The 27,983-nt window shown below is 44.7% G+C and overlaps 1 long non-coding RNA gene across 1 annotated transcript in view; it reads left to right on the forward strand.

The window, feature by feature from the left end:
• Positions 1–27,983, forward strand: part of LOC125748364 (uncharacterized) — a 104,749-nt gene that overhangs the window by 71,963 nt on the left and 4,803 nt on the right. The window contains exons 3-4 of the long non-coding RNA XR_007399520.1: positions 4,486–5,070; positions 5,928–6,669. This is a non-coding gene — a long non-coding RNA (uncharacterized LOC125748364). The remainder of the gene's footprint in view (positions 1–4,485; positions 5,071–5,927; positions 6,670–27,983) is intronic.

A 27,983-nucleotide genomic window follows, 5' to 3' on the forward strand; every position in this document is an offset into this window, starting at 1 on the left:
TTTTTAGAACGAGTCATTCCCACAACACTATTTTTTGTACTTTTAACCTCTTGGCTGCTTTTCTGGACGTGGAGAGAGAGCAAAAGCCACAAACAAACAGAAACATTGCAAAATACGGTCTGTGGCATATGAAAAAAATAAAAGGATTTTACATTAATCTGGTAGATGCTTTACCCCGAACAATGTACATTTTTGGGAAAGCCAGTTCAACTAGTCTCAGGAGCAATTGGGGGTTAAGGGCCCAACTGGGAAACCACTCTGCCAACCCTGGGATTTGAACCAACGATCTTCTGATCACAAGCACAGAGTTGCAGACCACACAGCGTATGAGAAAAACATGCATGTCGCTTGACAAACACCGGCTCGTCACGTGCAAAGTTCTGTCAGAGCAAAAGTAGATCAGTGGGTTAAGGCGCAGACTGCAGGTTTCGCTGCTCACAGCTGAAGAGCGCGTGTCCGGACAGGCGTTGGCAGTTCACCGAGTGTCACATGACCAAAACAAAATAGGGCCGGCTTCTCTTTGAAGCGGCAGCAGCAGCCGTTGGCTGTAAGGCGACCTGGCTGTGAGTCAGTTCCCCCGGTGGATTTCGCAGGTATCAAACCTCACGTCGGCATGGGGCTCCCAAATTTAATGGCTACCTGCAGAGGAAACAGTTATGGTGCCGTCTTTGTTTTTGTTATTTTTAAAAGAGCGATTGTTGAGCAGGATGTAGGAATAGACCTAACAACTTCCAACTTCGTCCGCTGTCACAGATTGATTGTAAATCATCAGTTTTTTTTTTCCAGTCACCCTACTTTTCATTGTCCGCTTGAACACAAAGGCTGATGTGACTAATGATTTATGATTTAGGAAACACTATACGCCCACAGTGCATTTATGTTTTTATCGCAAAAGATGCGAGTACAGGCATTTAACTCTCTGTGTCGTATTACTTTGCAAAGCTCGGCTGATGTCTCAGGATGACATGTGGTTTGGGTTTCATACATCTCAGACACGGTGATGCCTGTGGCATTCACAGTTCCTGTAACAATGATTTATGCAGTAGTTTACAAACCGAGGAGAGCAGCCTGGGACCACACTGAGGCGCTAAACTCATTTTTCATCCGCGGCCGTGTTCTCCTGTAAAATGTATGAATTCGGGAGGAGGCCTGGAATTCCTTTTTTAAAGTCACCTTGTGTAATAAATAGCACATCGACGAGGCCCTGCAGTGCTTCTGTAGCAGCCCTTCGTGTTTTATGGATGTCGTGCAAGGAAAGAGCCCCCTAGTGGCCAAATGGTGGAAATGCCGAGTGAAAGTCACAATGGCCAGCAAGGTTGGGGTGGGCGTTGCAGGGCACAGGTTCACTGTGGCTCGATGCCCCACAGTCTTTCCCTTTTGGGGAGGGGGGCCTGTAGTGAGAGATTCGCCCTCGTGTGATCAACTACATTCTTATTCCATATATCATCTCCTTTAAGGTGTGTCAAACACCAGCGTTATTCCTGTTTGGTTTTTTAATTGTTTTATTTCTGCGTGACGAAAGGGGTCCCTTTTGCAATTAATTTTTTTTATTTTGGGGGGCGGGGGGGGAGTCATCATTTCTGCCCTGTGGTAGAATGGGCGTGGGTGTTCAGTTTTCAGAGCTCGCTACCACTGCCATTTCCAGTATGTTTGACTGCAATTAGCCACTGGCTGTTATCGGTCAGGCAGAGCGGCCTGTGATGATGCTGGGCTCGGTTCTGGGACCTGGGCTGGGTTGGAAACTGCACGGGACCGTAATTCTGATGCATGTTTAACTGCTCCTATTAACCGAATGACATCATTATTTATAATTGACACCTATTTTATAGATTCCCTCAGGCTAGCTAAGGATAACTGGCCTATTATTGGCTCGGCTTTATTTTTGTACTTGCCTGTCTTCTGACCTGCGTGACCCCAGTGTCAGCGGCAACACTTCTAGCCCGTGGAGAAGAGGCACCAGTGCCGCCATCCGCCAGCCAGGTCTTTCGTTCCGACTCTGTGCCGCTCCGGTTTCGCGGACGCGTCCAGTCAGGATGCTGATTTGATTGTTTCGGAGGGGGCAGGTTATTAATGCCTGGGTTCAGACCTGAACCTCAGACCTGGTTGTTGAGCTGTCACCGGCCGGGGGGGTGAGGTTATGAAGAGATTATATCACAGTAATTCGAGCTTTTCTTCCAAAGTCACCCCAGACGTTCAAAGGCAGATCCCAAGATCCTACTCTGCTGCAACTGATCTGGAAAACAGCTCAGTGCAACTTAGAAGATCTGTTATGTCCAGGTGTCTCAGTGTTTTACAATGATAGTGCGTCTTAGACAGAGTCAGAGACAGACAGACAGATAGATAGATAGATAGATAGATAGATAGATAGATAGATAGATAATTGCCAGAAAATGTTGAACCTATTGTCAGATATTCTCTTGTGTTTTCAAAGGCTTCTACAATCCTGCTGCCTTAATATGGTATAAGGATAAGCTTTTCTGTCTGTAAATGCTCATTACCACTTTAGATGCTTTGCTTTCCCACTGTTTGCTTTAAATAATGCCATCAAGGCTCCGGCTCGCAGTGGAGACTTGAAAGATCTCCGCGCCACAACAAACAGCAGCTCTGTGGAAGATCCTTCCTTCCAGGGAAATGACTGTCTTGTCACGCTTCTCTCCCGAAAGCTTTGAGGTCGTCACAGAAACAAAAGCCACGTCTGATTAATGACGAGGCGTAAGGGCAGAGTCAAGCCAAGCTCCTGGGGGAGGGGGGAGGGGGGGCACCTTGGACCCCCAGCTGAAAGGTAACCGCAGTCTCCTTGGAGCCCCGTGGTTGGCACACACGCGCTCTGAGTCCTCCTAACTCAGCTGCCCCCATCGCTGCCTGATTTGTAAGGCACCCCCTCCCCTCCCCCCCCCCCCCCCGCCACCTCTCAGCTCACACTGACCCCCCTCCCTGCCCAGTGCGACTGCCAGCAGCAACCTACAGTAGACCTGTTACAAAGCACTGCTCCACCAAATGCACGTGAAGTCTTAGGCCGGAACGTCAAAGCTTAAACTCACAGTCATATTTCACCTCCACAATACACAAGCATGTTAAGTCAATGTAAGATTATTGTGTGTGGCTCAGTAGGTTATGCTGCTGTGCCTGTGATCAGAAGGCCACCAGTTCAAATCCTTTTGTTGGTGATGTAACCAATGGGCCCCCCTCTCTCGGCCCCAGACCCTGTCTGACCCGGTATCCTCTATTATATGTTACTTTGGGTAAATGCATCTGGTAAATAAATGAAATGTAAATATCTCTAAACAGGACTAATATCTTCCAGAGGCTTGACTGAGGAGAGCTTAATAATGATTTTATCCATCAGGTTATACAGTGAATACTCAAAGTGGTTTTGGATCTTCTCCCAGGAAACACATGGAATAAGGCAGGGGTTCGACTAGGACAGGACTCCAGTCCGCAGCAAATAAAACCAAATTTTACTTTTTCTCATCTGAAGTCTACAAGTAAATGAACTCTAGAGAAATGAACTTTCCATTTCAGATGGAAAGGTGTATTTCATGAACGTCCAGTCTTGGTTTTACAGTGATGTGTAATAAAATGAGCTTATTATAAAAGTTGGGATCATTGTAATATTTAGTGTCCGGCTATAAGGGTTTCACAGCTAAGGGGATCCCTAAATTAACTGTCTTCTGCCTTCAAGCCTCCCGGTTTTACTGTGTGCCGTAACATTAGGTGCCCGCAGAAGTGCCTTAAATTAAATCCTGGCATTTTGAGGATGCTTAAGGTGGAATGGCCATTAATTCCACCCGTGTCCTTTTAACTGAGCGCTCGTCACATTTTGTTATCTGTCATGATGTTAATAAAAATGTACCGTGTCGGGAGAAAACGGTTATGAAAGATTCTGCACTTCACAATTAATTTAAGCGACATCTTTTGCAATGCAGTTGCTTTTGGACAGTAGTACATGTGTATATTTTTATTGACTCCTTGGAGAGCTGGGTATTTCTGTAGTGTGTCTGGAGTGTAATCCTCACTGTGGGCTTTGCTTCTCGAACGGCCGAAGAGCTTGACAGAGACTCGCCAATATTTGTGTGGCGAATTCTCAGGTTTTAGGATTTTCAAACTACTGCTGAAATAACTCGCCATCTTTGACCCTGCAACCCTGAAATGGAGATGACTGAGATGATATATTTTACCAAATATCTTGAGAGTTTGTGCAGACTGATGTTGCACGGGATGCCGGTACTGAAAAGGTACTGTGGTACCGCATTTTGGAAAGCTGTTCGTTATAATATTTCTTTAGTGCCATTACTAATTACACTATTGCGGACATCGCTAATGCTAACCATGGAATCAGAACCATGGACTCAGTACGTCTGAACCACTGCTGAGACTCAGTTATACCCTGCGTCAGAATTGCATGCATCATGCGATACAGAATAACAAAATGTTTGGCTAACGGCAGCTTCCTCTTTCTCCGCATGCTTCTACTATCTGACACAGAGTGTGTTGGTGAGGGTGGGGAAGACAGAAGACACGTGGAGCGAGGGCCTCCACCATCGTGCCAGGAGAAGGGGGGACAACTCACAATGGAGCAGCAGGAGCTGTGGGCGGAGCTCCTGGCTGCTAGCTCACAGACACCCAGCATGGGAGGAGTGAGTCGGATCAGCCCTGAAAGCCCCCTGCTGCCTTGCCCCGGGGACCCCGCTGGACAATAGGCGGCTGAAAGCGAGAATCCAGCCAGGTCGGACTTTTAGTGGCTCTATTAATATTTTAGTAGCCCTGGGCCATTAAGCCTTGGCGAACTCTGACCCCCTGCCTTGTTCTCTACACTGACCTTTGACCTCTGAGCCGGATAACAGCCTCCATATGCTTAAAAGCGGGGTGGGGGGGGGGGGCAGGTGTTTGTCCCTGAGCAGATATCCCTTTTCATGTGGATTTGTCAAAAGTCACAGGACAGCCAGGGATCGTCACGGATACTGATGACCGGGACGCCTCCTCTACAGAGGCCTTCAGCAGCCAGCCCTCTAATCCGAGCGCGACGCTACAAATGAGCAGCACTGCTGAGATCTGCTTTAAAAACAAAAGGTAGATAGCTATAAATGTAAAGAAACGCGATTTAGTGAGTTAGCGGAGCTTTCAGGGTGACCGAAAACATTCCCCGTCCGGGGGTGGAGGATTATGTGAGCCTTAGATTTCAAATCCAAAAGAAAATTGAGCAGAATTAGTGGAAACATGTTTGCTGCATTTAAATATGTAATATATCTGATGTGTTTTGGAAAGCTATTAATTTTGCTTGCCAAATGATAAAAAGGTCCCACACTGATTTTTTTTTTTTTTTTATCGATTTCTGCCGTTATTTATTTATTTATTTTTTGTAAATCAGTCGCGGTTTCAGAGAGATCTGCCTTCCAGGCAGCCACACATTTATTCACACCTCGGACCCTCGCGTAAACGCCTGGGACCCATAGTACGCATCGCAGGGGGTGGGGTTGGTATTTTCCACGCGACTCCCACAGCCAGTGACATTTTAAACAGGCATCTCGGGACCCCCCCAGCCAGCTCCCTTTAGTTTGAGCCCGGGGAGCCGTGGACTGGACTGAACGACAGGAAATAAAGCTCGGCAGCTGTGTCTGAGTGCAGAAATTGGGCTCCGGGGAGAGACTAAAGCCCTTTAAACGGTGAAATACCTGGCTTATCCTCATGGGCAAAGCAGATGCGCATTGATCCAAAAATCCCGTCGTTGGAAGGCTGCAATTTGCTTACGCTGTTTAAACCCAAGAGCGAACAAACAGTCTGAGTAACATAATACAGATTCTGCAATTTGCTAGACACAGATTACCTGTCTATATATACATATATGCGACTTTATGGGCATCTCAAATATATATGAATTTATTGCATTACAAGAAGGTAAATTTCAGTCTTTTTATTTTTATTAACAGAATGGTACGTGTCACGCGGCAACACGTATCTCACGGGCCACTCCGCCCCCGCCAAGCCGGCCGTCATCTTTACATGCTGCCAAAGCAGGAGAGCTGGTGCTAGACGCCCGACGGGGACAACAGGATGCACCGGGCATTAAACAAAACCCCCCCGCGGGCTTCAGGCCCATAGCACAGAGCCAGTCGAGGCCTCCAGCAATGAGGCGTCCAGCAAAATGCCTGTCTGAGCAATTAGTAAGCGTTCGACCCATTTTCCATGCACGGAAATCTATGAAGTGGACCCCTGCCCCCCCCCCCCCCCCCCCCAGGTGCTCCATTTAAAATTGTTTTGCTTGTTTAATCGAAACAACTCATCCCTTAATGCTGTATGTAAGGCCGTTTTTTAGATGCATTTACTGTTTCGATTTACTTTATAGTGTCTACAGCACTGCAAACTGTTTTTAAAACTACTGTTTACTATAAAATTTTGCTAAAAAAAAAGATATCACAGTACATTTGTATGGAAATAGACATTGATTCAGTTTATCATTACCTTGATAATGTCAACTTCCGGTTGTATTAACAGAATAAAAAATTTGAGGCACTTTGGTAACGGTCCCCTGTTGCTGAAGTGGAAGTGCCATGATGACATCATTCCGGTCCAAGTGACCAACCCAAAGAAGCGTATAGATAAGCATGAATTCATCGAGGACTGAAGTCAGTCAGGAAATTAGTGTTCCAGAGCTGGAAAAAGAAAGTGCAGGTAAGATTTTGGGGATTCTGGGAAGGTCTCACACCCTTAAATGCAGTGAGGGTGTCATTTTACACTTGCATGAAAACAGTCGTGTAGGAGAGATCTCCCGGGGTCATGTCCCATAAAGCGGCAGATTAGAGGACAAAGAGATTAGCATCACAGTGACATGGGAGCTGAGGCCAGGGTGTGCCCCCCCACTCCCCCAGCCTGCTGGGCCTGAGCCCTAATCCCACCCAGCACATCTCTTTGTCTATCTCCCTGTTTGGGAGGGGCAAGTACTGGTAGGTGGCCTTTTCTCTGCATGTCGGTAGCTCAGCAAAGACGCCCTCGCTGACCCAGCGGGCTAGCAGCCTGCTACTCGTAGTTCCACCCAGCTTACCATCGCATTGGACCCTGAGCTTTGTATTGCTTTGTGGGCGTCGGCCTGTCCGTATCTGTGCCTGTTTATTTTTTTGCTGTTACCTTGCTGACAGCATTTTATATATATTTTTTTTCTCCAGAAGCTTCTGTGCCTTTCGTTAACTCATGATAACCATTGGTATGCCCCTCTTTTGCCACCCCGTGTATTTAATGTATTCATAATACCCATGTCATTGTCATTATACGCGCGGTGTGCGTCTAATACACACGAGAAACAGCTGTTAACTGGGTAATGCGTGCCAGTCTTTGTATGAAGCAGAATGAAATGTTTAATATAGCCAGCACAACAGATTAAATATTTAACATGCTGAATATTTAATAAAGTTAATGAATAGGTGCACACGTACCAGTGCAAAAATTAAGGCGGAGATCTTACTCATTTCAGTTGCACGATGGGAAATATTATAATTCTTAGCTGCTCATTAGATGGATTGGGGAAATGAAGTGAGTGTCCTGTACAAGCTCCCGCAGTCTGTCCTTCTCCGCGACGCATTAGTAATCCTCGCTGTCTCAGCGGCCAGGCGTAAGTACCCTGCCTTCATTTCCTCAGTGTCTGTGGTCTGTGTCCGTCAGACGACGCCAAACACACACATGTGGAAATGTTTCAGATGTACATGCAAAGTGAAGGGATGACGCAGTTGGGTAGTCTAGGCCCAATGGGTAAAATCCAGACCAAGATTTTCTTTTAACCAGCCGGTTGAGCATAAAAAGTCGCACAGTACGCAGCTGGTTGGTTTAAATAAAATCCTGGCCCGGACTTTTACTCTCTGGATCTTAACTACCCACCTCTGGGATTATGGTGGTGGCTGAAGGGGTTGATGTGGATCTATGGGTTACCCAGAAACTACACAGTAATGGAGAAAACACAATACACATATCTTTAGTTATATGATAAATATATATAATATATTTATACATATGCCCTGCGATGGGCTGGCCCCCCATCCTGGGTTGTTCCCTGCCTCGTGCCCATTGCTTCCGGGATAGGCTCCGGACCCCCCGCGACCCAGTAGGATAAGCGGTTTGGAAAATGGATGGATGGATGGATATTTATAAATATATTTATACATTTATAAATTGAATTTTTTACCAAAAAAAATATGTCCCCACAATGTCAGAATAACAAGTTCCTACAATACTTCCATCCATTTTCCAAACCACTTATCCTACTGGGTCGCGGGGGGTCCGGAGTCTATCCCGGAAGCAATGGGCACGAGGCAGGGAACAACCCAGGATGGGGGGCCAGCCCATCGCAGGGCACACTCACACATCATTCATACCTACGGGCAATTTAGTAACTCCAATTAGCCTCAGCATTTTTTTGGACTGTGGGGGAAACCGGAGTACCCAGAGTAAACCCCACGACGACATGGGGAGAACATGCAAACTCCACACACATGTGACCCAGGCGGAGACTCAAACCTGGCTCCCAGAGGTGTGAGGCAACAGTGCTAACCACTGCACCACCATGCCACCCCTCCTACAATACAATATATACATAACCACACACACACATACACACACACACACACACACACAGTTTTTTAATTGTATCTTTGTGGGAACTCTGCCTTTATTTATATGTGGAAAACTCTTACCCTAACACTACCCAGCCCTAACCATAACCATACAAAATCTGAGACTTTTGGAATTTTCAATTTTGATTGCAGGCACAGGTTCTTATTTCATTTTGGGGGACAATTGGGCCGCACAAAGTAATATAAACCTAATCCACACACACGCACAAACACCAGTGATTTCAATGTAAAACACATGAATGCTTTTGAAATACACTCTGCGAGTCTTTCCCAAAATGATCTATTTATGTTCATCAAAGATTACAGGTGTTCAACAAACATAATTTGTATGTTTGTTTGCAAAGCCTGTTTTGTCATGGCTAAATGTAAACTTTCCTTACATTATCTATTGCCTGTAAATGTTACATGTATTATATTATTTAGCGGGCCATGCCACCTCTTCATTGGAGGGATTTCCTTTGAACCCACCCCCAGACTGGGTGGTGGGGGTGAGATGTGTCACTGAGCCTTATGGGTTACGGCACATAGGAAGGGGGCAGGACCCACTGGAAATGTAAATGTTTTTGAAGTGGCGCTGACGGCTGTTTACGAGAGTGCCTCTCCAAATTAGGGGCCTGCTTTCAGGTGCTTATTGGCCCCATGATTATAAAAAGGGGGAGGGGGGTGATGTCATGTGCCTTCGTGTGTAAGGGGTGGGCTTCTGCTCGAGCTCCTTCAAGTGGCCGATCTGACTCACAAGCTCTGTCTCACAGCTGAAACTCTGTGATATCTTTTGAATGTCCCACATCTCTTAGCTTAATTACTTCAGTCTGTGATGGAATTTAATCATCCCCCGTCGCTGCTAATTTGCAGTGATTTCAAATACCCCCCTCCTTCCACTACTGCCACTGAAATATTCTTTTCCTATAGGACTCTGAAAAGAGTCAGTCTTATATGACTGGCATAATGAAATGTCACTGGAAAGTATACCAATTGCTCACCACCTACAATTAAACATCATGCATTATTTTCTGTAGAGCAGAAACTTATTCAACTCTTGTTTGATAGTTTTGAAATGGATGATGGTTGAGGAGTGAAGGGGTGGGTTGGTAAATAAAGTTGGATTTTTAATCCTGCAAGAGGTCAGCAGAGGTCACAGGGACTACGAGGGGGGGCTCCTACATTCCAGGGAGGCCATCTGGCCGTGCAAGCCGCCGAGCGGTGCAGTAAAGTCATCGCCACGGCGATCGATCACTCGGAAGCACATGTCATTCGAACTGATCGAAACGTGCTTCTTCCCACGCTTACCTGTCTGGGAAAGGTGCAGCCAATCGCTGTGCGGGAAGGTAGAACAATACATTTCGGGACAGTACGCTTGGGACGGAAGGTTCTACGTCGGACGTCACATAAGTTGTCCATATGTGACTTCAAACAAACATGCGTGTGTTATTTATAGCATATCCAGGAAGGACATGTGGTCTTCATCATACTTTCTGTAAGAAAAACTGGAGCAAATCCCCCCACCCCGCATTCACATTTGCTTTGTGAAAGCTGTCAACCCTTTGCGTTTGGATCTTCAAACGTTTCTCTGTCCTTAAAGGACGCGTGCGTTTGTTGGGTTTTGAGCCACGTTAAAGAAGATTTTGGAAAGCCTCTTTCCCCTGTGTCAGCACTATAGCTCGTCTTGGGGGGGGGGACACTGTCCCGTAGATCCTACAGTGCATTAATACAAAGCAGGAGTTGGGAGAGGTCGTGAGCCAATTGGCAAATGTTTGTGAGTCACATGTTGCAAAAATGGCAGTAGGTCGCAGTATCAGTCAGTCAGTCAATCAAACTTTATTTATACAACATAATTCAAACAACTCAAATGCAATTTAAAGCAGATCATAGCTTTTTACGGTAAACGAGGGGCATTTCTCAATGTGTGTGCTTCACCTAACTTGTGTTCTCGTCTACCCCTTTTACGTCATTGTCCGTTGCGGAAGACCAGTTCCAATACTAAGAACAGAAGTACAGAGGACAGTAAAAATCCCCGGATGTTGGTCTTGCCCCGGCCTAAATATCAAGGATACCTTGGTTGTATCCTCGCTGAACGAGACGAATCCCCTGATTCATTGCACCCCAAGTTCGTTCTTGGGAGGCAAGTTAGCAAGACTAACCACAAGTACAATCTTTGCGTTCTTGGTATTGAGAAACAACTCTGTATTATATTAGCGAAACGCCATCTTTGTGGATCCAGGCGCAGACTGAAAGGTGTTGCTGTCAATGAGTACAAAGGGCCACGTAAAAGCACGTTTACCAAAGTACAGTTTTGAGACCGCCCAGGGATTACAACCAAAGCATTCTTCCAGAGTCGTCACGCAGGGTTGAGAAACTCCTGCACTTTGCGGCCGCGGGGCCCCCGTCTCCAGTTTCCTGCCCTCACCCCCAGGGCCCCCCAGCGGCACGGCCTCTGCTGCGGGAAGTGCGGAGGCAGCGCTGAGGTGGGTGGCCCCCGAGAAAGCGGACCACAGCAGCTGGCCGGAACCACTACAAACCCCATTACTAAACGAGCGCAGATCGCCCCCTGGAGACGTGCGGCGTGCCATGCGGCTGCTGGGTAATCGCGGAGGGGCCACAGCTGGGTCAGGCTGGGCCACGTTCAGAACCCCCTCACAGGGTCACGTCTCGCCAGAGTGAAAATGGCGGGAATAGATGGGATGGCTATTTCCCTCCAAGTCCTCGGCGGCATATAACCTCAGCTTGTGTATAAGCGAAGGCAGCACGTATAGGACCATCAGAGGAGTAGTGAATTCTACTTAAAGTTCTTTCCTCCGCTCCAAGGACCATACTCCTTCACTCTTGTGCGAACTGGCCCGGTAATGTGAAACACATGCAGGCCCGGCCTGTATTTACCGAGTTTTTTCTGGAAACATCTGTCACAACGATCTTTATCTGTCATTTAACATTAAGTCTCTCCCCTATCTCGTGTAGACCGTGAAGGCGAGTGTGTTCATCCATGCTGAAGAGTGAAGTGAGGAGCACTATGATTGTGCTATGGTGATGTTCATGGCGGGGGGGGGGTTGTATGGCTGCTGGATAATCTTTTCAGAGCTCCTCCCTGCTCCTCTCAGTTCCTGTTGCCCCCCCCGCCCCAACAATGCCAAGGTCATGTGGCTCATGTATGTAGTATCATGTGGCAAATGTCCATGGTCTGGAGATCAGCCTCGCTGGAATGTAGATGGATCTTTTAGGAGGGGGGGTGATCTTGAAAAGAAAAGGAAAAAAAAGCACATAACCCACAGATGAAATGATTTGTACAGAAACTCTGACATTCCAGATGTGACCCAAAATGACCCAAAGACGTCTTGGAGATGGACTCCAACAGGAGAGTGCAGATTTACGCTGAGGTTACCTTCCAGCCTCTGATCGGTATGGAGGGCTGAGGCACCGGGCGGCCGGGGGGTTTACGAAGGAAGCCCACGTCACTCACGCCAGACTGAATCACGGGGCCTGTAAACACACGGAACAGCACACTTTGCCGTTTGCTAAATTTGCCAGCCTGTCAGCATTGCAGTCATATACTAAATATATTTGTCTGGGACCTGCCTAGTCATTTATGAGGTTGCTGCCATCATCCGGAGCCGGTTAGGCAGGGCCCAGTCACAACAGAATTAGCTAACAGAAGTATATTTACACGTAAGGCATATATCTCCGCTCCCTGAGTACTTGTAAATATGCATTATGAATGATTTACTATAATGTTTTGTGCTGCACAGAGAACTATATCTGGAATGGTTGTATATAAACGAATGGCTTGGGAAGCTGAATTGCGCATCATATAGCTCAGTGTTTCCCAACCCGGTCCTGGGGGACCCCCAGATGGTCCATGTTTTTGCTCCCTCCCAGCTCCTTGCCAGACAGTCCACATTTTTTTGTTCCCAGAGGAGTGGGAGAGAGCAAAAACGTGGACTGTCTGGGGGGTCCCCTAGGACTGGGTTGAGAAACAGTGATGTAGCTGATTAGCTAATGTGAAGTACCGAATTGGGAAATTGGATTTTTCGGATTTAAATATCTGGATGCTGAGTGCTGAAACCCCGGCTCCCTTCAAAGGTAAAACGACGGTACCTCTGCCGGGAATGGTGAAGCCAGCCAGGCCGGCAGGTCCATATCCTTAAAAAGCTTTGGGCCATGGCGTACTGAATGGTGGCATCTGAGGTGGCTTAGAGAGGATCTGAGCAGAACTGCTGAATGTACTTCACCGTCTAGGGAATATTTAAGGACCATACTGCTTTTTTTATTTTTTTAGTTATTTAACAGAATAATGACAGCACCATGTGCATCGGCGCAATTACGCAAGCTAATTCCACTTTTAATATCAGGCCTCATATGCTTAAGTGAGCAGAATTAGCCAAAACTTAACATGCAATCAAAATATAAAAATATAACTTCTACCAATAATCACACAGTTGCGTATATTTCAATCTGCAACTGTCTATTTAAACTTCACTGCTAGCAATTTATGTTAATACAACATATGATTTTGCAGGTTTAATTTCTCTCCGATCTGAAACCGAACTTACAAATTATTACTAATTATATATGACGTTTTCAGTCGCTTTGCCAGTCTAATTAATTATGTCCACGGATGACGGCAAAATTCTGTGGACGTAGTCCGAGTTCCTTTCTTATAAGGCTTTGGGGTTCTCAAAAGCTGTTTCATCTTCCTAACTCTGTGGGGGGGAGGGGGGGCACCGTACCATGGTGGGGAAGGGGTTTGGGGCGTGCTTTTCCTTTCCGTAGTGATTGATCACCAGCGCTGTGCCCACTGGGTTGCTCAGTTAATGAAACCCAGTTGGCCCAGACTGGACTAACAGAGGTGGGGGGGTGGGAGGTGGTTAAAAAATCGGGTCAGTCGGCTAGATCCAGAGGAGCCAACGGTCATAGTGAGGAGGTATATACATTTTTTTTTGCCTATCTCTCTGTTTCACCCCTAGTTTATATTCTAGCTTCTTAGTGCGCCACCTACTGGGACGTCGACTCCATGTTGTGACGCCGGTCCTACCCACCCCTTGCGGCAGATCTCACACCCACCCCGTGACCTCACAAGTCGGCTCAGTCCCGAATGCATCTGGCAAGTCACAGGCAGGCCAAAGAATCGCTTTCGTCTACACCCAACACCGAGCATGCAACCCAAGTCATAGGCTATCACTTTACCGCCAAAGAAAAGGGATGATGAGGTCACCCAGACGCGGGCGCGTTCGGTCGGGTGCCTCCCGTCCGGCAGGCCTGCGGAGTGACGCCGTTATACGCCGTGAAACACCAGCTCATCCACAGACGTCACTGGATGTGTGTTTCAGGAGAGGGACGAGTTACTCCTCAGGGTAACTATCATTCCTCGTCCAGAGCATGCAGAAGAATCACGATCAAAGTTTGTGTTCGTTTACTTTGTAATTAGCTATGCTCCGTTGTGCCCGGGACCTTTATTTTGTCCTTGTTTTTCTGAACCTTTTTCGAGGTGAAGTCTCAGGAATCGCTGCTATGTGTTACATCCCATAATCGACACATTTACTGTAGTGGAGTAAAATCATTTCCGTTTTTCCGGTCGGCTACAATAGGCTGGATTTCTGTTCTTTTATGTGTTCGGGTGCGATATATGGGGACTGTTTGACTCAGTTGTAGTAGGAGGCATTGAGCTTCTATTATTCACTTATGACTTTTATATAATACAGATATGCAGGTATAGTGGGTAATGAGCGGAATAAATGATTAGAAATCTGATTTGTTGGGTTCCTGATGCTTTGAAATAGAGTCAGATGAAATGAGGCTTTGAAACCCAAGACGGGTGGAGTCACACTCACAATCACGGCCTAGCTGATCCCAACCGGAACCAAAAAATCTAACCAGTGGGAAATGGGTTAAGGCAGCTGATTATAGACAGAACACGATTCATGCCACTCACCATTGGTTTTTAAAGGCCTGTTATTGCAATTTTGAAGCACATCCTACTGGATGTCATCACTATCATCTGAAGTTGTACTTTAAGTTATACCTGATTTATGTGCTGGTAACTAAACACCAATAGACGGATACGGTTGTCCAACTAATCTGAAGACATTAACCTAACAACTTGTGACCCAGACTGATAAGTGCTGAGAGGACGAATGGACATTAACTTGACAGTCCTAATCTTGGGACCACAATCACAATCTCCCCCTATCGTAATTTAAAATGTCTGTTTCAGGAGACAGATGGATTTGAATGCTCTGGTTGTCACATGACAGCAGTTTGGCGTGTCCTTATTTACTGACATTACAGATAATATAAGAAAACCTCACCAGGCAGCTATGTAGTTTTCAAATAGGCCGTGGCTGTTTCTTCTCTCCTGGCTGCCCAGCACTGAGACCGGAGCTCAGATGCACTGAGAGACATGGAATTACATGTGAAAACATACATCCTCGTGTTCCTCTACTATGGGACCATGTATGTTTAACAAGTCCACCTTTCATGATGCATGCTAGCACTTACATGTGGGGGTGGTGTGTGACTCAGCCAGTTAGATCTCTCTGCCTGTGTTCAGAAGGTCGCGGGTTCGAATCCCGTGCTCATCAGAGTAGCCTCGTCTCTGTGCTGGATGGATGGCTGTCCCTGCACTCAGACCCCAAGCTGCGCCCTCATCTCTATATGCATGTCTTATAAACAGAGAGCATGATGGGATATACAGAAATACAATGTAGCTGTTCCCATAAAGCTTGGACACCATTGGGAGTTCCCTCTACATGCCCCATACCACGCAGTCATTCCTGAACTTTTGACAAAACATAAACATAACTCTGACTATGAAAATGCAGAGAGCAGGGTGGGAAATCGAAAAAGGCTCTAACGGAAGCCGGAAGCCTGTCAACGCAGGCCGTGTTCGGCAAAGGCTAAGTGCCGGTCGTCACCCTTATAATTGGGGTCCAACAAAACGCCGCGTTGCGTGACTCGTAAAGGATTGCCGTCTTACTGGATTTGCACTCTGTCCTCGGTCTTTTATCACTGGAGCTGTATGAAGCCCAGATTAATGGTGTTTAGAAGTCAGCATGGGCTTGGGGGGGGGGGGGGGGGGCTGCCAGGGGGGGTGGGAAGTTTCAAAGGAAGGAGGAAAGGAAGACTGAGATATTCCGTGTTTCAAACCGCCAGAATGGGGTCCCACTCTCGCATAATGGCCTGCCGATTTCTCGATGACATCATCTCCTTCCATAGCCCTGCACAACGGCACTGTGAATGCATCAATCAGTATAAAACCATTGACACACACTCTGTTTGTTTTATATAGGCTCTTACGGGAGTTTGACTATCAAACGGGGTCTTTTCAGGCACTGGAAAAGACACCTCCAGAAAGACAGCCGTTCCGTATAATGAAACCCAAGAGCGTCACGTTGGGCTTCCCGTTCGTACCCCACTGTGCTCTGATTTGGGTGGATCGCTCTTCCTTTCAGGCATAATGATCCTCAGTCAAAACCGTTATAAAAAGTACGTATTAGAAAGGAAATCCATTTAGCCGTCTTTCAGCGCCGCTTCCTCTCTCCACACTTAGACCACAGTTTTATTAATTCTATAAGCTTTCTTAGAATATAAATAGAATATAAATTAGCTGATGGATTTACTCTGATGTAAAAATAAAATGTCTTTTTTTAGTTTTAAAAAACATTTGACTTTAGGAAAGTGGTCTCTCTTAATTACGTATTCTTTTATTATATCTAGGGTTTGCGATGGTTTTGTGCTGTTTCTGCATGTTCCTGAGAACGAGCAATCTGAATCCCGCAGTGCTCCTTTGCATGAAATGCACTCTTGCACATTTTCAGCTGTCTCTTTTTCCTAATAAAAAAAAAAACATGCATGATTTACAAGAGCAGAGTAACCCAAAACAAACAGCAGAAGCAGCTGTGTATAAGTGCACGTTTGTCTTTAAATGGTAATTCACCGTGGGGTTTGTACTCATGCATTTTTCTGCTCTCAGATATATTTATGTGTTCACTAGCACTGGAGTGAGAGAGGGTAATTGCGATTTTTCAAAGCAGTTAATTAATTAACCGAATTAATAATTAGCTGAAATGCCGGGAAAACCCCCGGTAAACGTTAGTGTGGCGCGGAAGACCTCATCGGCTTCTTGTGAAGATCGGCGACGTTCTTCGGTCCTCGTTGGCATCTGAGAAAGAGGCACAGACGGTACACTCCTTCTGCTTGTTTGGCTGCCAATTCAGAGTCATAGGCATACCTCCCCCCTTTTGTGGGATGAAAGGGGAAACACCCCCTCTCTTTTAACATTGCAGCACATTTGAAATTCAAATGAACGGTTTCAAATTTGGCTGTCTAGACCGCTGTCCGTACACAGCGCCCCCTGTGTCACTCTCGTTCTCTGCGCTCTTTGAAGTCAGGGGGGGCCCTGGTCGGGTCAGTGGTGGGGGCTCCCTCTTACTCACAGGGAAAGGGAGATGGCTAGCTAGAGGCTAGGCAATTAACCATCATAGGGATGAATGCCTATCCCACCCACCTCACAGGGTACTGTCGCCAAAGCACACTACTCAGCGACAAACAGGGTCTGATGGAAGTCATCGATCAGATCCCAGATCAGCACAGCAATTACAGATGCTAATGGCTTTCGGCCAAAATGGCCTTAGAGGCTGCCCTGTCCTTAGAAAATTTTCACATAGCTGTTTGGCTTGCAGTCAAAGATTTTCAATGAAACAAGATTTTTCCAGAAATAATTCGAAGGCTGGCACAGCACTCGCGTCTACAGGCAGGTCCCTCCCCTCTAATTCATCATAAAAAATTTTTTATGTTTGTTTGTTTGTCTATTTACTTATTTAACTGTTCATATATCCCAAGCCATAAAAAGTCTGTAATAACATGCCAGCAATTATATGAATGTGCGTGTGCATATTTCTGACAAACCTTTATCCAGATAGAGAAGTGCTTAAACGAATTCCTGTCAAATCTGACAATGAAAGACTAAAAATACTATATATATATATATATATATATATATATATATATATATATATATATATATATATATATATATATATGGGATAAAACAGAGGGTTTGTAGTGTTTCAACAACGTTGTTGACAGTTTTCAGTTCAGCTCATTCTCTTTTTGTACACGTTTAACAGAATGTACACTTTATAGAGTATATGTAACGATTCAACATACCTACATATTTCTAGAATAATGTAACTGAATTTCACTACTCACTCAACCAGTGTTATATGAATTGTTTCATTTCGAGTAAATAGTTGTTGAAATGTTACAAATGCTCTGTATACCCTCTTTTATGTGGGCTACCCAAATAGGGTGTCCCTTTTTTAAATCGTTAAAGATTAGCAGGAATGTCTGATGGGAATTGCTACTCTCAAAGGTACATCAGCATGGTCCGAGACCCCTGGGCTGTTTGAACTTCAGAGGCCTGTGATTTCCTCTGGTGCTGTAGTTGCCGACCAGGAAGGTGACAGTAAAAATTTTTGGGTGGGGGGTTAATTTTCTTAAATAAGGTTAGTTGAGGTCCCTTTTCAGTGGGTTCAACCAACCACCCTTAAGGGTTCAAAATAATGATCTGCCAGGTGATGTGACGCAATAACAGATACTACTCTGCCTGAGGCTTGAACCAACGACCTCCTCGATCGCAGGCACGGTCAGTCAGTGCGTCGCACCGCTATCCATCCTCCAACCAACCACTCTTAAGGGTTCAAGATAATGATCTGCCAGGTGATGTGACGCAATACAGGATACTACTCTGCCTGAGGCTTGAACCAGCGGATTATTAACTTCAGAGGCCTATGATTTCCTCTGGTGCTGTAGTTGCCGACTGGGAAGGTAACAGTAAAAATTGTTGGGTGGGGGGTTCATTTTCTTAATTAAGGTTGGTTGAGGTCCCTTTTCAGTGGGGGCCCCTGGGCTTCTGCCCGGGTAAGCCCGTGCAGTAAAGCGCCCCCAGATACACCGATCATTAATTGAGGGGGGGAAAACAAGTGTGAAAGCAGTCGCCATAGCAACTGGGCTAAATTTATCAATGAGTTTATAGTTTTCAGTACCTGATGTAAGAGAGTACAACCCAAGATGCTGACGACTCCCCCACCCACCGCCCCAGCTACACCACTTAATAATCCGCAGACAGACCCTTGCCAGGAGACACTAACATCTACAGTCACATCCAGGTACATGTGTACACCGGCCTCCTCGAAGGGTTAAGCGCACAGAGCCGTCCCTCTTCAAGGGGAGTTTTCCTTCAGAACTGCTTCCAGAGTATTCCTCGCTGCATTGCTGCCTCGGGTGACCGGCTGGCATCGATCCCGACGCCGTGTCCTTGACTGAGCCTGCTCTAGCCATGTGTGGTGAGCTATACCTCAGAGGGGAAACTGGCCTGCTCATCCCTGGATCAGCCTCACCTATGATCTGGTGAGGCTGTCCAGACGACAGTCGGTCTTATCGGGCCGATCTTGTGGGAGCTGGGAAAGCAGACAGGAAGCAGGAGCCGTTTGTTCGTAAAATCTGAGCAGACTGTGTGGGATCTAGACAAATATTGCCCTCATTATTATTATTTTCATCCAAACTACATGTTTTATTTTTAATATATAATAAACTGTTTCTGAGTATAGATACTAACCAGTCCACTTTGTTTTTTTTTAAAAAAAAAACCAGACTGGATAATAAAGGGGAAAAAAAACAATATAGTTGTTTTTTGTAATTTAGATAATACCTGCTGATAAAAAATGAAAATCCAAGACATTTTAATAGGAAATCTCTGCCTGCATTAGTTAGTATAAATTATTTTTAATTGAGTATGTGTGTACCTTTGGATGTGAGTGGGAGTTGAGATCCAATTAATCTTCTGCGCTTAATCAGAGCTAAATAAAAACGCTTCTGATTAAGCAGAGCCTATCTGTGGCGTTATGCTGCCTCTAATGGAAAGATGTGGCAGTTCACTTAGTGTTATAGTACATTGTGTGTGCTTATTTATTATTATTATTTTGTCGTGAGGTTACGTTTAATGCAGTCAAAATAAATATGGTCCAGCCATGCATTAATTCCAAGCTTGGACGGAGGCTGGAAGCAGCAAGAACAGCTAAAATGTTATTCGTTTGTGCTGTGGAAATTGGTGTTATAATTTGGGGGCGGTGTGTGGCTCACTGGGTTAGGACACCGTGATCGGAAGGTTGCCGGATCACATCCCAGGGTTGGCAGAGTGATGTCACCACGGGGCCCCTGAGCGAGGCCCTTAACCTCCAGCTGTTCCAGGGGCCTGTCTGACACTGCTTTGGATAAACACATCTGCTAAAGCAAAAGAAAACGGTGAAATGACCCTTTGCTGACTGGTTGTGCCATGCGACGCATTTTCACATTTGTTTGCTTCAGAGCTGTAAGAGTCCGGAACGGTTGAAGGACAGGCCGTGCCGTGTGGTGTGGCATGGTGTGTTATCTCTGCGTCCTCGCTGGGTGGGGAGGACCGGAACACGGGAGATATTCAGAGCGGGGGGGGGGGGGGTAAACGGCTTTCCTGTGTGCCGCCACAGGTGGCTGGAGAGTGAGTTTTTTCTCTTTTCTTTTCTTTTCTTTAGTGTGTAATGCGATGTAGTCAGCATGAGCCAGTCTGGCTCGAACCTGAACCTGCAGGGGAAAGGCTTTGGTTCAGCCCGCTGGGGGCCCCTGGGCTCATGGCGTTCAGTCAGGGGGCGGCGGCTCTACTCTCGCACCCGCACAGGGCCTGCGTTACACATCACCAGCACCTCCAAATATTTCTGATCTACTGCAAACCTGACAAAACTGAAATTAAGGGACAAATAAAACAAACGACTGAACAGGCTAAGGAGTTAACAGCACCCCTCTGGATACCTAACCATTAAAAGCTAACTAGTAGATTTGTTTAGATTAGTTTAGATATTATTCTTTAAAGCAACAGCACAACCCTAATAAAAGTGTAACCTTTAAACCATTGAAATGCCTAATTCATATTTAGAATTGATTCATATGTATGTTTTGCATGAGAATCTATATCCATCTGCATTTCAATGCAAGAGATTCCCCTTCAGTCACATTATTTCTGCAGGAGGGTTAAGCTGCAGCCTCTGCACTCTCACCTCATGCCTTTTGGGCAAACGTGTGCACGCTATTGAATAAAACATGCAAAATGAAAGACCAGAGGGTATCTATATCTAGGACGTTTATTTTTCCAAATGTTGATCTTGTATGAATATGCATGCATATCATTTCAAACTCCATTACACCTTTTTTGGTCTGTTCTTAATTTGTGCTCTAATAAGTAACAAAGCCTGAAGCACTTGTCCAGCTTTTAAATAAGCATTTTTTTCCTAACGAACTGGAGTAAAACGTGCATAGTTTTCATTAACATGCAAATTGAATTAACGTGCAAGTACAATAATGATAAAATCAGCTTATGCATGCAAATTATTGCACTCCACTTTTTCAAGTATGATGGATGAACATACACCTGAGAAATTGCACCAACAGTCACATCTGACACCTATATACTAATGACTTTTGTTTTTCTCCATTTTTAACTATATGATAATGTCACAGTGATAAATGTGTGTTTGATTGTTATGTTTTTTTGATTTTGTTCTTCAGTTTAAAAAAGAAACAGAAATTCAACCAAACACTTTACAGGTTATTTTATTTTTTTTGTCGTCTTGTCTATGTTTACTGTCTGCAGGGGCACATGCAAGTAAGCATGTCATTGTACATGGTACTCGTAGTTGTACATATGACAATGAAGGATTGAATTGAATTGCTTGTCCACCCTTCTTCCAATACAAGGTCAGAGTAAATGGGAGGCACGTCCCAGGACTCTGGAAGGGATCAGGGATTTAAGACAATCTTATAAGTAATAATGTATAAGCTTCCTTGTTGAGTCTTATGTGCTGTTACTCGTGAAAACATTCTATTTTGAACACATTCACATCTAGACTGTTTCGACAATTGAACTTCCTCTGGTTCTACACATCTCCCTGAGAAATACAGTCAAACCTCAGATTGCGAGTAACTTGGTTTGCGAGTGTTTTTCAAGATGAGCAAAATCCATCCATCCATCCATCATCTCCCGGTTAATCCGAGGTCGGGTCGTGGGGGCAGAAGTCTCAGCAGGGAGGCCCAGACTTCCCTCTCTCCAGCAACTTCAAGATGAGCAAAATTTTTAAATAAATTTTAACTTGATAAACGAGCGAGGTCTTGCAATACGAGTATTATGTATATGCTTTGTCTGCCGAGCATCACATGATCACAAGTGAGCCGATGGTTCTTCTCTCTCTCTCTCTCTCTCGCTACAGGATTGTGGGTAATTGTCTCCCATGCTCGGTCTGAGTCTGCGTGTCTCACTCGTATAGTCAAAATGTAGTAGAAAAGCACCACCTGAATAAGGGCATAGCAGTGTGAGCGATGAATCTGTTTAACGACAATGCAATGTCCACATTTCTGCGAATTTGAAAAGGAGGCAAAAGCAGCTGTCATTGGATAGGATCCTTATTAAAGTCGCACAAAAAGAAAAAGAATCTAGTGAACCAACAGACAGCAGTGATTCCATTAATTATAGTGAAAGTCGTCCTACAAAATGACCCTCCTTTTCTCCTCTCTCTTGTCTCCCTCACACTATCCATGATTCAGGTGCAAGTTAATTTGTTTTATGTATATTTACTTTATATTTTGTATTAATCATTTTTAATGATTATTTTTGGGTTGTGGAACGAATCATCTGAGTTTCCATTATTTCTAATGGGAAAACTCGCTTTGATGTATGACTGCTTTGGATTACGAGCACGTTTCCGGAACGAATTATGCTCGCAATCCGATGTTTTACTGTACTTGAAATGTTTCAGAATAGGTTTCTAACACTGAACCATCTTTAGACAGTAGCCTACCTTGGTCTCATCGCTTAAAGGCTGCAGAGATGAATGATAAGTGACCTGAGGTTCTTCAAACATGCTAAAAACGTCCATTTACTTTCAATGCCAGTTTCGTCTGTTGGCTTTTCTGGGTTTGACGCCTTGTGCCCCTTTCATTATAATCCTGTATCGTGTTTTCAGCTGCTACTTCCTGAATATTTTTCCCAGCCCCGAATCTTTGCTTTTGTATTGCTACATTTTCACTGTGTAAAATCACCCTTTGTTAAATCCTAAAAAGGATTTGTAACTCGAGTCAGTGAGTCGGTACAGATGAAATTAGAGGGGAAGAACTGCACCCCAAAAACATATGAACATATGTAAAATTGGCTTCATTTCAGAACGGCACAGAAACCAGCTTCACTGGTTTGAAGTTTCCAGATGTGGCTTTGCCAGAGAGCAGCTAAGTGTTTCCTGACAGCATCTCGACGCTACTGAAGAGATGCCATGAAAGACAAACTCCCCGCCCTGCGCAGCGTCCTGTGGCCGCAGGGCGCATATAAACGTATACATATACATACACATGCACAATCAAAACACTGGAATGTTTGCATGCATGCGACTGATCCCGCTAGCGGGTTCTGCAGACTTGTGGTCTTCATCTGGCACCCCGAAAGCTAGGGCTCCTGCTTAGCTCTGATGTTTCCAGGCCTGATCCTCAAACACAGCAGGGCGCGTTTTCACCTATCTTCCCTGCCAATCTAATAACAAGTTAGCTTCAGTTTTGAGATACTGCTGGATGACTCAGAAAGCAGTTTTCGTTGTCAGGCTGGAAAAAACGAAAAAACTATAAGAGAAAGCAGGACCTACAAATGGAGATTACAGACAGCGTTCGGGGCATTTCTGAAGGCAGAGGCGCCCTGGACGAGCACACAATGCAAGGCTTGACCTACTAACATTTACATATTAGTAGATTAACTTAATTGACTGCCATTCCTATGAACACGAGAAGATCAGACACGAAGGTTTATTTCCATTTATGCACTGGGATTTTTTGCAATTTAGCCCCTGTCATGTATGCAGGGGGGCTAAATAGACTCATATTAAATACAATTTGCATGTTGCTAATTACTTAGCTTGTTCAGTTGCTAATTAACTGATACCGCGATCAGTGTTTTTTAGCAGAAAGGCCCACGGTGTCTTTGAAATATTGACTTTTTCCATTATGTTCTGATTTGCATATTGTAATGAATATAATAGCAATTAACTCCTTAATAGTTTAGAGATATTGCTCTTTTCCTCTCTTGGTGGGAAATATCTTAGTGATTGTAAAAGGGCTCGACCTTTTTAAAACGATACAACCAGCCATTCTATGGTACAATAGACATCCTATCGCTTCCGATGTCTTCTTACCACATATCGAGGTTTGAACATAAAATCACCATGCTTATGATTCTTGATAGCTTCAGCGCATTTTATTTATTTAGCGACACATTTATCCAAAGTGATGTACATTTTTTGATGAAGTGGGGGTCAATCAGTCAGTCCCAGGAGTAACTGGTGGCTAAGAGCCTTGCTCAAGAACCCAAATCAGTATGCTGGCCTTGGGCTTTGAACTAGCAACCTTCTGATCACAGCCACAGTATCCTAACCTGCAGAGCCACACATCACACCTACAAATCAGGCAGAACTTTGCTGAATCCAGACCAACAGAACATGTCAAAGTAAGTCTTCCAGGCAGTCATAGTTTGTAAGAGATTAATGTCTTTGTTGTATTCAGTGGTTCTGTGACGCCACTTGCTGCTTCATGAGTTAGACAGTAGAACGGTCAAATCTGCTGGATTCCACTTGACAGCTATAAAACGTATAATCTGATAAGTAAATAAACTTCAAAATGGCTTCAAAAAACATTCACCTCTCTGTTATTTGAGGGGTGATATCCTTGCCGTGCACGTTACAGTTGGTGGAGCCAAAGATGTCGGCACACGTTTTGTGTTGGTGAATGCCAACACAAAAAAAAAACCTATTTGGGCTGTTCCACAACATTGAGGAGGGTGTTTGTAATTTTCTTTTACATCGTTTAGTTGCTAAGCACCACCGCATTCTCTGTTTTGGGTGAGTAATTATGGAATTGGAATGGATGGATGGATACTTGCTAAACAGGCAATTGTATTCCGAGGTATTTATCCTGCCCGCATTTTACAGGTTACACAGCTGGTTGTAGCTAATTTCCTGATGTTAAGTGAGTCAGACTAAGTACTGTGTTGAGGGGTGCAGCGCTGGAGACTGTCCTAGGCTTGTACGTGTACACGTGTTAGGTGCAAAGGCTTACTTCTGCCCTCATGAATAACAATGAGTTTTATAATGAATTGCCTGTCCAGCATAATGGTGTTTAGTTAACTCCAGTCAATAGGATGAATTCATCCTGTTCACCAGTACCGCCTACATCCTGGTCGGTTCTGCCGCTGACGAACCAGTCCACAGCAGATAGCTGACCCCCGCGGTGCTCGTCTCGCCGGCAATGGAGCGTGAAGGCCCTTTAGGTCATCCTAAAAACTGAAGGGAATCTGACTGGAGCCACGCGACGGTTCCTGCTCCGTTTATAGCTCAGTATGCTATATGATTTATAACGCTTGGGGCTAATCGTTCTCCGATACACCGGAGGGGACCTGGCAAGCGATTAAGTGCGAGATGCGATTTAGATGCCAGTTCTAATCATGGGAGCCGCAGACGGCAGCTGCCACGCCGGTGCGGGTGAAGGATCACAGGCTCTTTGCCTTCTCATTATGTCGCTATTCAAGCAGTGGTGTCACTCGCTTTATTTCACTAATGTGTCATATTCGTCTCTCCCCATCCAAGCCCCTTTCCAACAGCTCAGACTGCAAATTAAAGAACCACTTCAGTGACTTCTTATACTTAAAAGCTATAGTGGTACCACTTTACAGTAAGGCTTCCTTTTGCCACATGCAGTAACTCATTAATAAAACAAAAAAATGTTATAACCTGTTTAAAATTGTGTAATAATGATTTATAAAGTGTAAATCCGTAATTAATAACCTCATTATAAACCATTCATAAATGCTTCTTAGGGGTTAGTCTCATTGCAAAGTGGCTCCGCTTTATTGCCCGCCTTTACCTCTACAAATCACCAAGCAAAAAAAGCAAACTAAATGATCAAGAGGGAACTGCGCTTAATTGGCTAACAAAATAACAACAATGAATTAAACGGGTGTCATTTTCGGCCAAAACTTGTCAGTCAGTATGAATTTGCGGACAGTCACCTAAGTTTGTTAATGTCTGCTTCATTTTTAAACCTCATTAAAGGGAGTTGTAAACATCATTTTCGCACTCATAATCAGCCAACTTTTTTTTCCACGTAAACCCTGGGCACATTAAGTAGTTTAACTATGTGAATATGCAGCTGTCCTACAGAGAGGACTGAACCTACCAATATGTTGAGCAGATCATGAATATTTATAACCAAGTAATAGCACAACAGTCCCTAAAGTCACACTTAAAAGCCATTAAATGGAAAAAGGCTAACTGGCGACAGTATTAAATATTGGGCATGGTTTACATTATGAGGGAAATTAAACATTTTGTCATAAGTCAAGCTGGATGAGAGGCTACACCACGTCACTGATGGTGAGACTTTTCAAAAGTTTGTGAAATAATTCTGTTCACACTTCAGCGTGATTTACCTGAACTGACAGATATAATTAAGCTGCAATTTGCTACCTTTACTATGCCTCAGTGAGCTTACTATGTTTCACCAAATCAGAGCCTTTTTAATTAGCACATCGTGCATTCAATGAAAAAGCTGCGTGAACTTGCGAAAAAAAAACAACATATTTTTATGTCAGGTAAATGCGTGTAAATGTGGGATGACGGGAAACACTTTCAAAAACGTTTTACGGATGCAATTCCTGCTTAAAATGATTTTCAATATGTGCTCACTGCAAAATGTATGCAATCGGCATAATATACAGGTAAAAATACTATACGCTACTATACGCAAAAGACACGTGGGATATCTATGAAATGGTACGACAGAGTGCCCGAGAACATTGAGCTGTATAAAATTATATATTTGTGTTATCAATAGGTCTGGTTTAATTTTGGCAGTTTCTCTAATTAGTAGAGGCATCCACATACTTTTGGCCATATTGTATAACATATGTATACACCAATCAGCCATAATATTAAAACCCATTGGCAGGTAAAGTGAGTAACATTGATTATCTCATTCCAACGACACCTTAGGACACCTCATGAACAGTCAGTTCTTGAAACTGACCTGTTGGAAGCAGTAAAAACAGGCAAGTGTAAGGATCTGAGCGACTATGACATAATACATTGGAGCGGTATGCAAATTGTGATGGCTAGACAACACGGTCAGAACATCTCCAAAATGGCAGGTCTTGTGGGGTGTTCCCAGCATGCAGTGGTCAGTACCTACAAAAAATGATCCAAGGAAAGGCAACTGGTAACCAAGCAATGCATTCAAGGGCGCGTAAGACTCACTGATGCATGTGGGGAACAAAGGCTATCGATGTTCTGCTGGGAAACCTTGGGCCCTGGCATTCATGTGGACATTACCCCCCACCTAAACATTGTTGCAGACCAAGAACACCCCTTCATGGCAACGGTATTCTCCAATGCCAATGGCTTCTTTCAGCAGCACATTGTGCGCTGCTACACTGCAAAAAATGGTCAGAAATGGGTTGAGGAACATGAAGAAGAGTTCAAAGTTTTGACTTGGCCTCTCCAGATCTTAGTCCCATTAAACTTTTGTTGGATGTGCTGGATAAATAAGTCCAATCCATGGAGGCTCCACCTAGTAACTGGCATATCTTAAAGGATCTGCTCCTAACGTCTTGGTGCCAGTAAGCACAGGATACCATTAGAGGTCTTGTGGAGTCCATGCATCGACAGGTTAGAGCTGTTTTGGTGGCTTGAGGAGGACCTACAGAACATCAGGTAGGTCGGTTTAACGTTATAGCTGATCAGTATATATACGTGCGATCTATGCAGGTGTATAAAACAGACATTTTCTAGGCATGAACTTTAATGGTAATCAGGGCAAAACATCTCCTGCAGAGAGAAGTGTTACTGCTGCACATGCTGCTGCAAAAACTCACAACCCCACCAGGCGCACCGTCTTATTAAGCAAGAGCAAGAAAGCTATGATTATAATTCACTCACCATGGAAAAATACTGATACAGCTATATAGTTATGTTACTATACTGATCACATCAATCATCTAATATAAATTACGCCAATCAGCCAGAACATTAAAACCCATTGGCAGGTGAAGTGAGTAACATCGATTATCTCATTCCAGTGACACCTTAGGCAAGTGAACAGTCAGTTCATGAAGCTGATGTGTTGGAAGCAGTAAGTGTTAGTGTAAGGATCAGAGCGACTTTGACAAGGAGCAAATTGTGATGGCTAGACGATTGGGTCAGAGCATCCCCAAGGTATGCAGTGGTCAGTACCCACCAAAGGTGGTCCAAGGAAGGCCACCTGGTG

This window comes from Brienomyrus brachyistius, chromosome 9 (assembly GCF_023856365.1).
Source record: "Brienomyrus brachyistius isolate T26 chromosome 9, BBRACH_0.4, whole genome shotgun sequence".
NCBI classification, from domain to species: Eukaryota; Metazoa; Chordata; class Actinopteri; order Osteoglossiformes; family Mormyridae; genus Brienomyrus; species Brienomyrus brachyistius.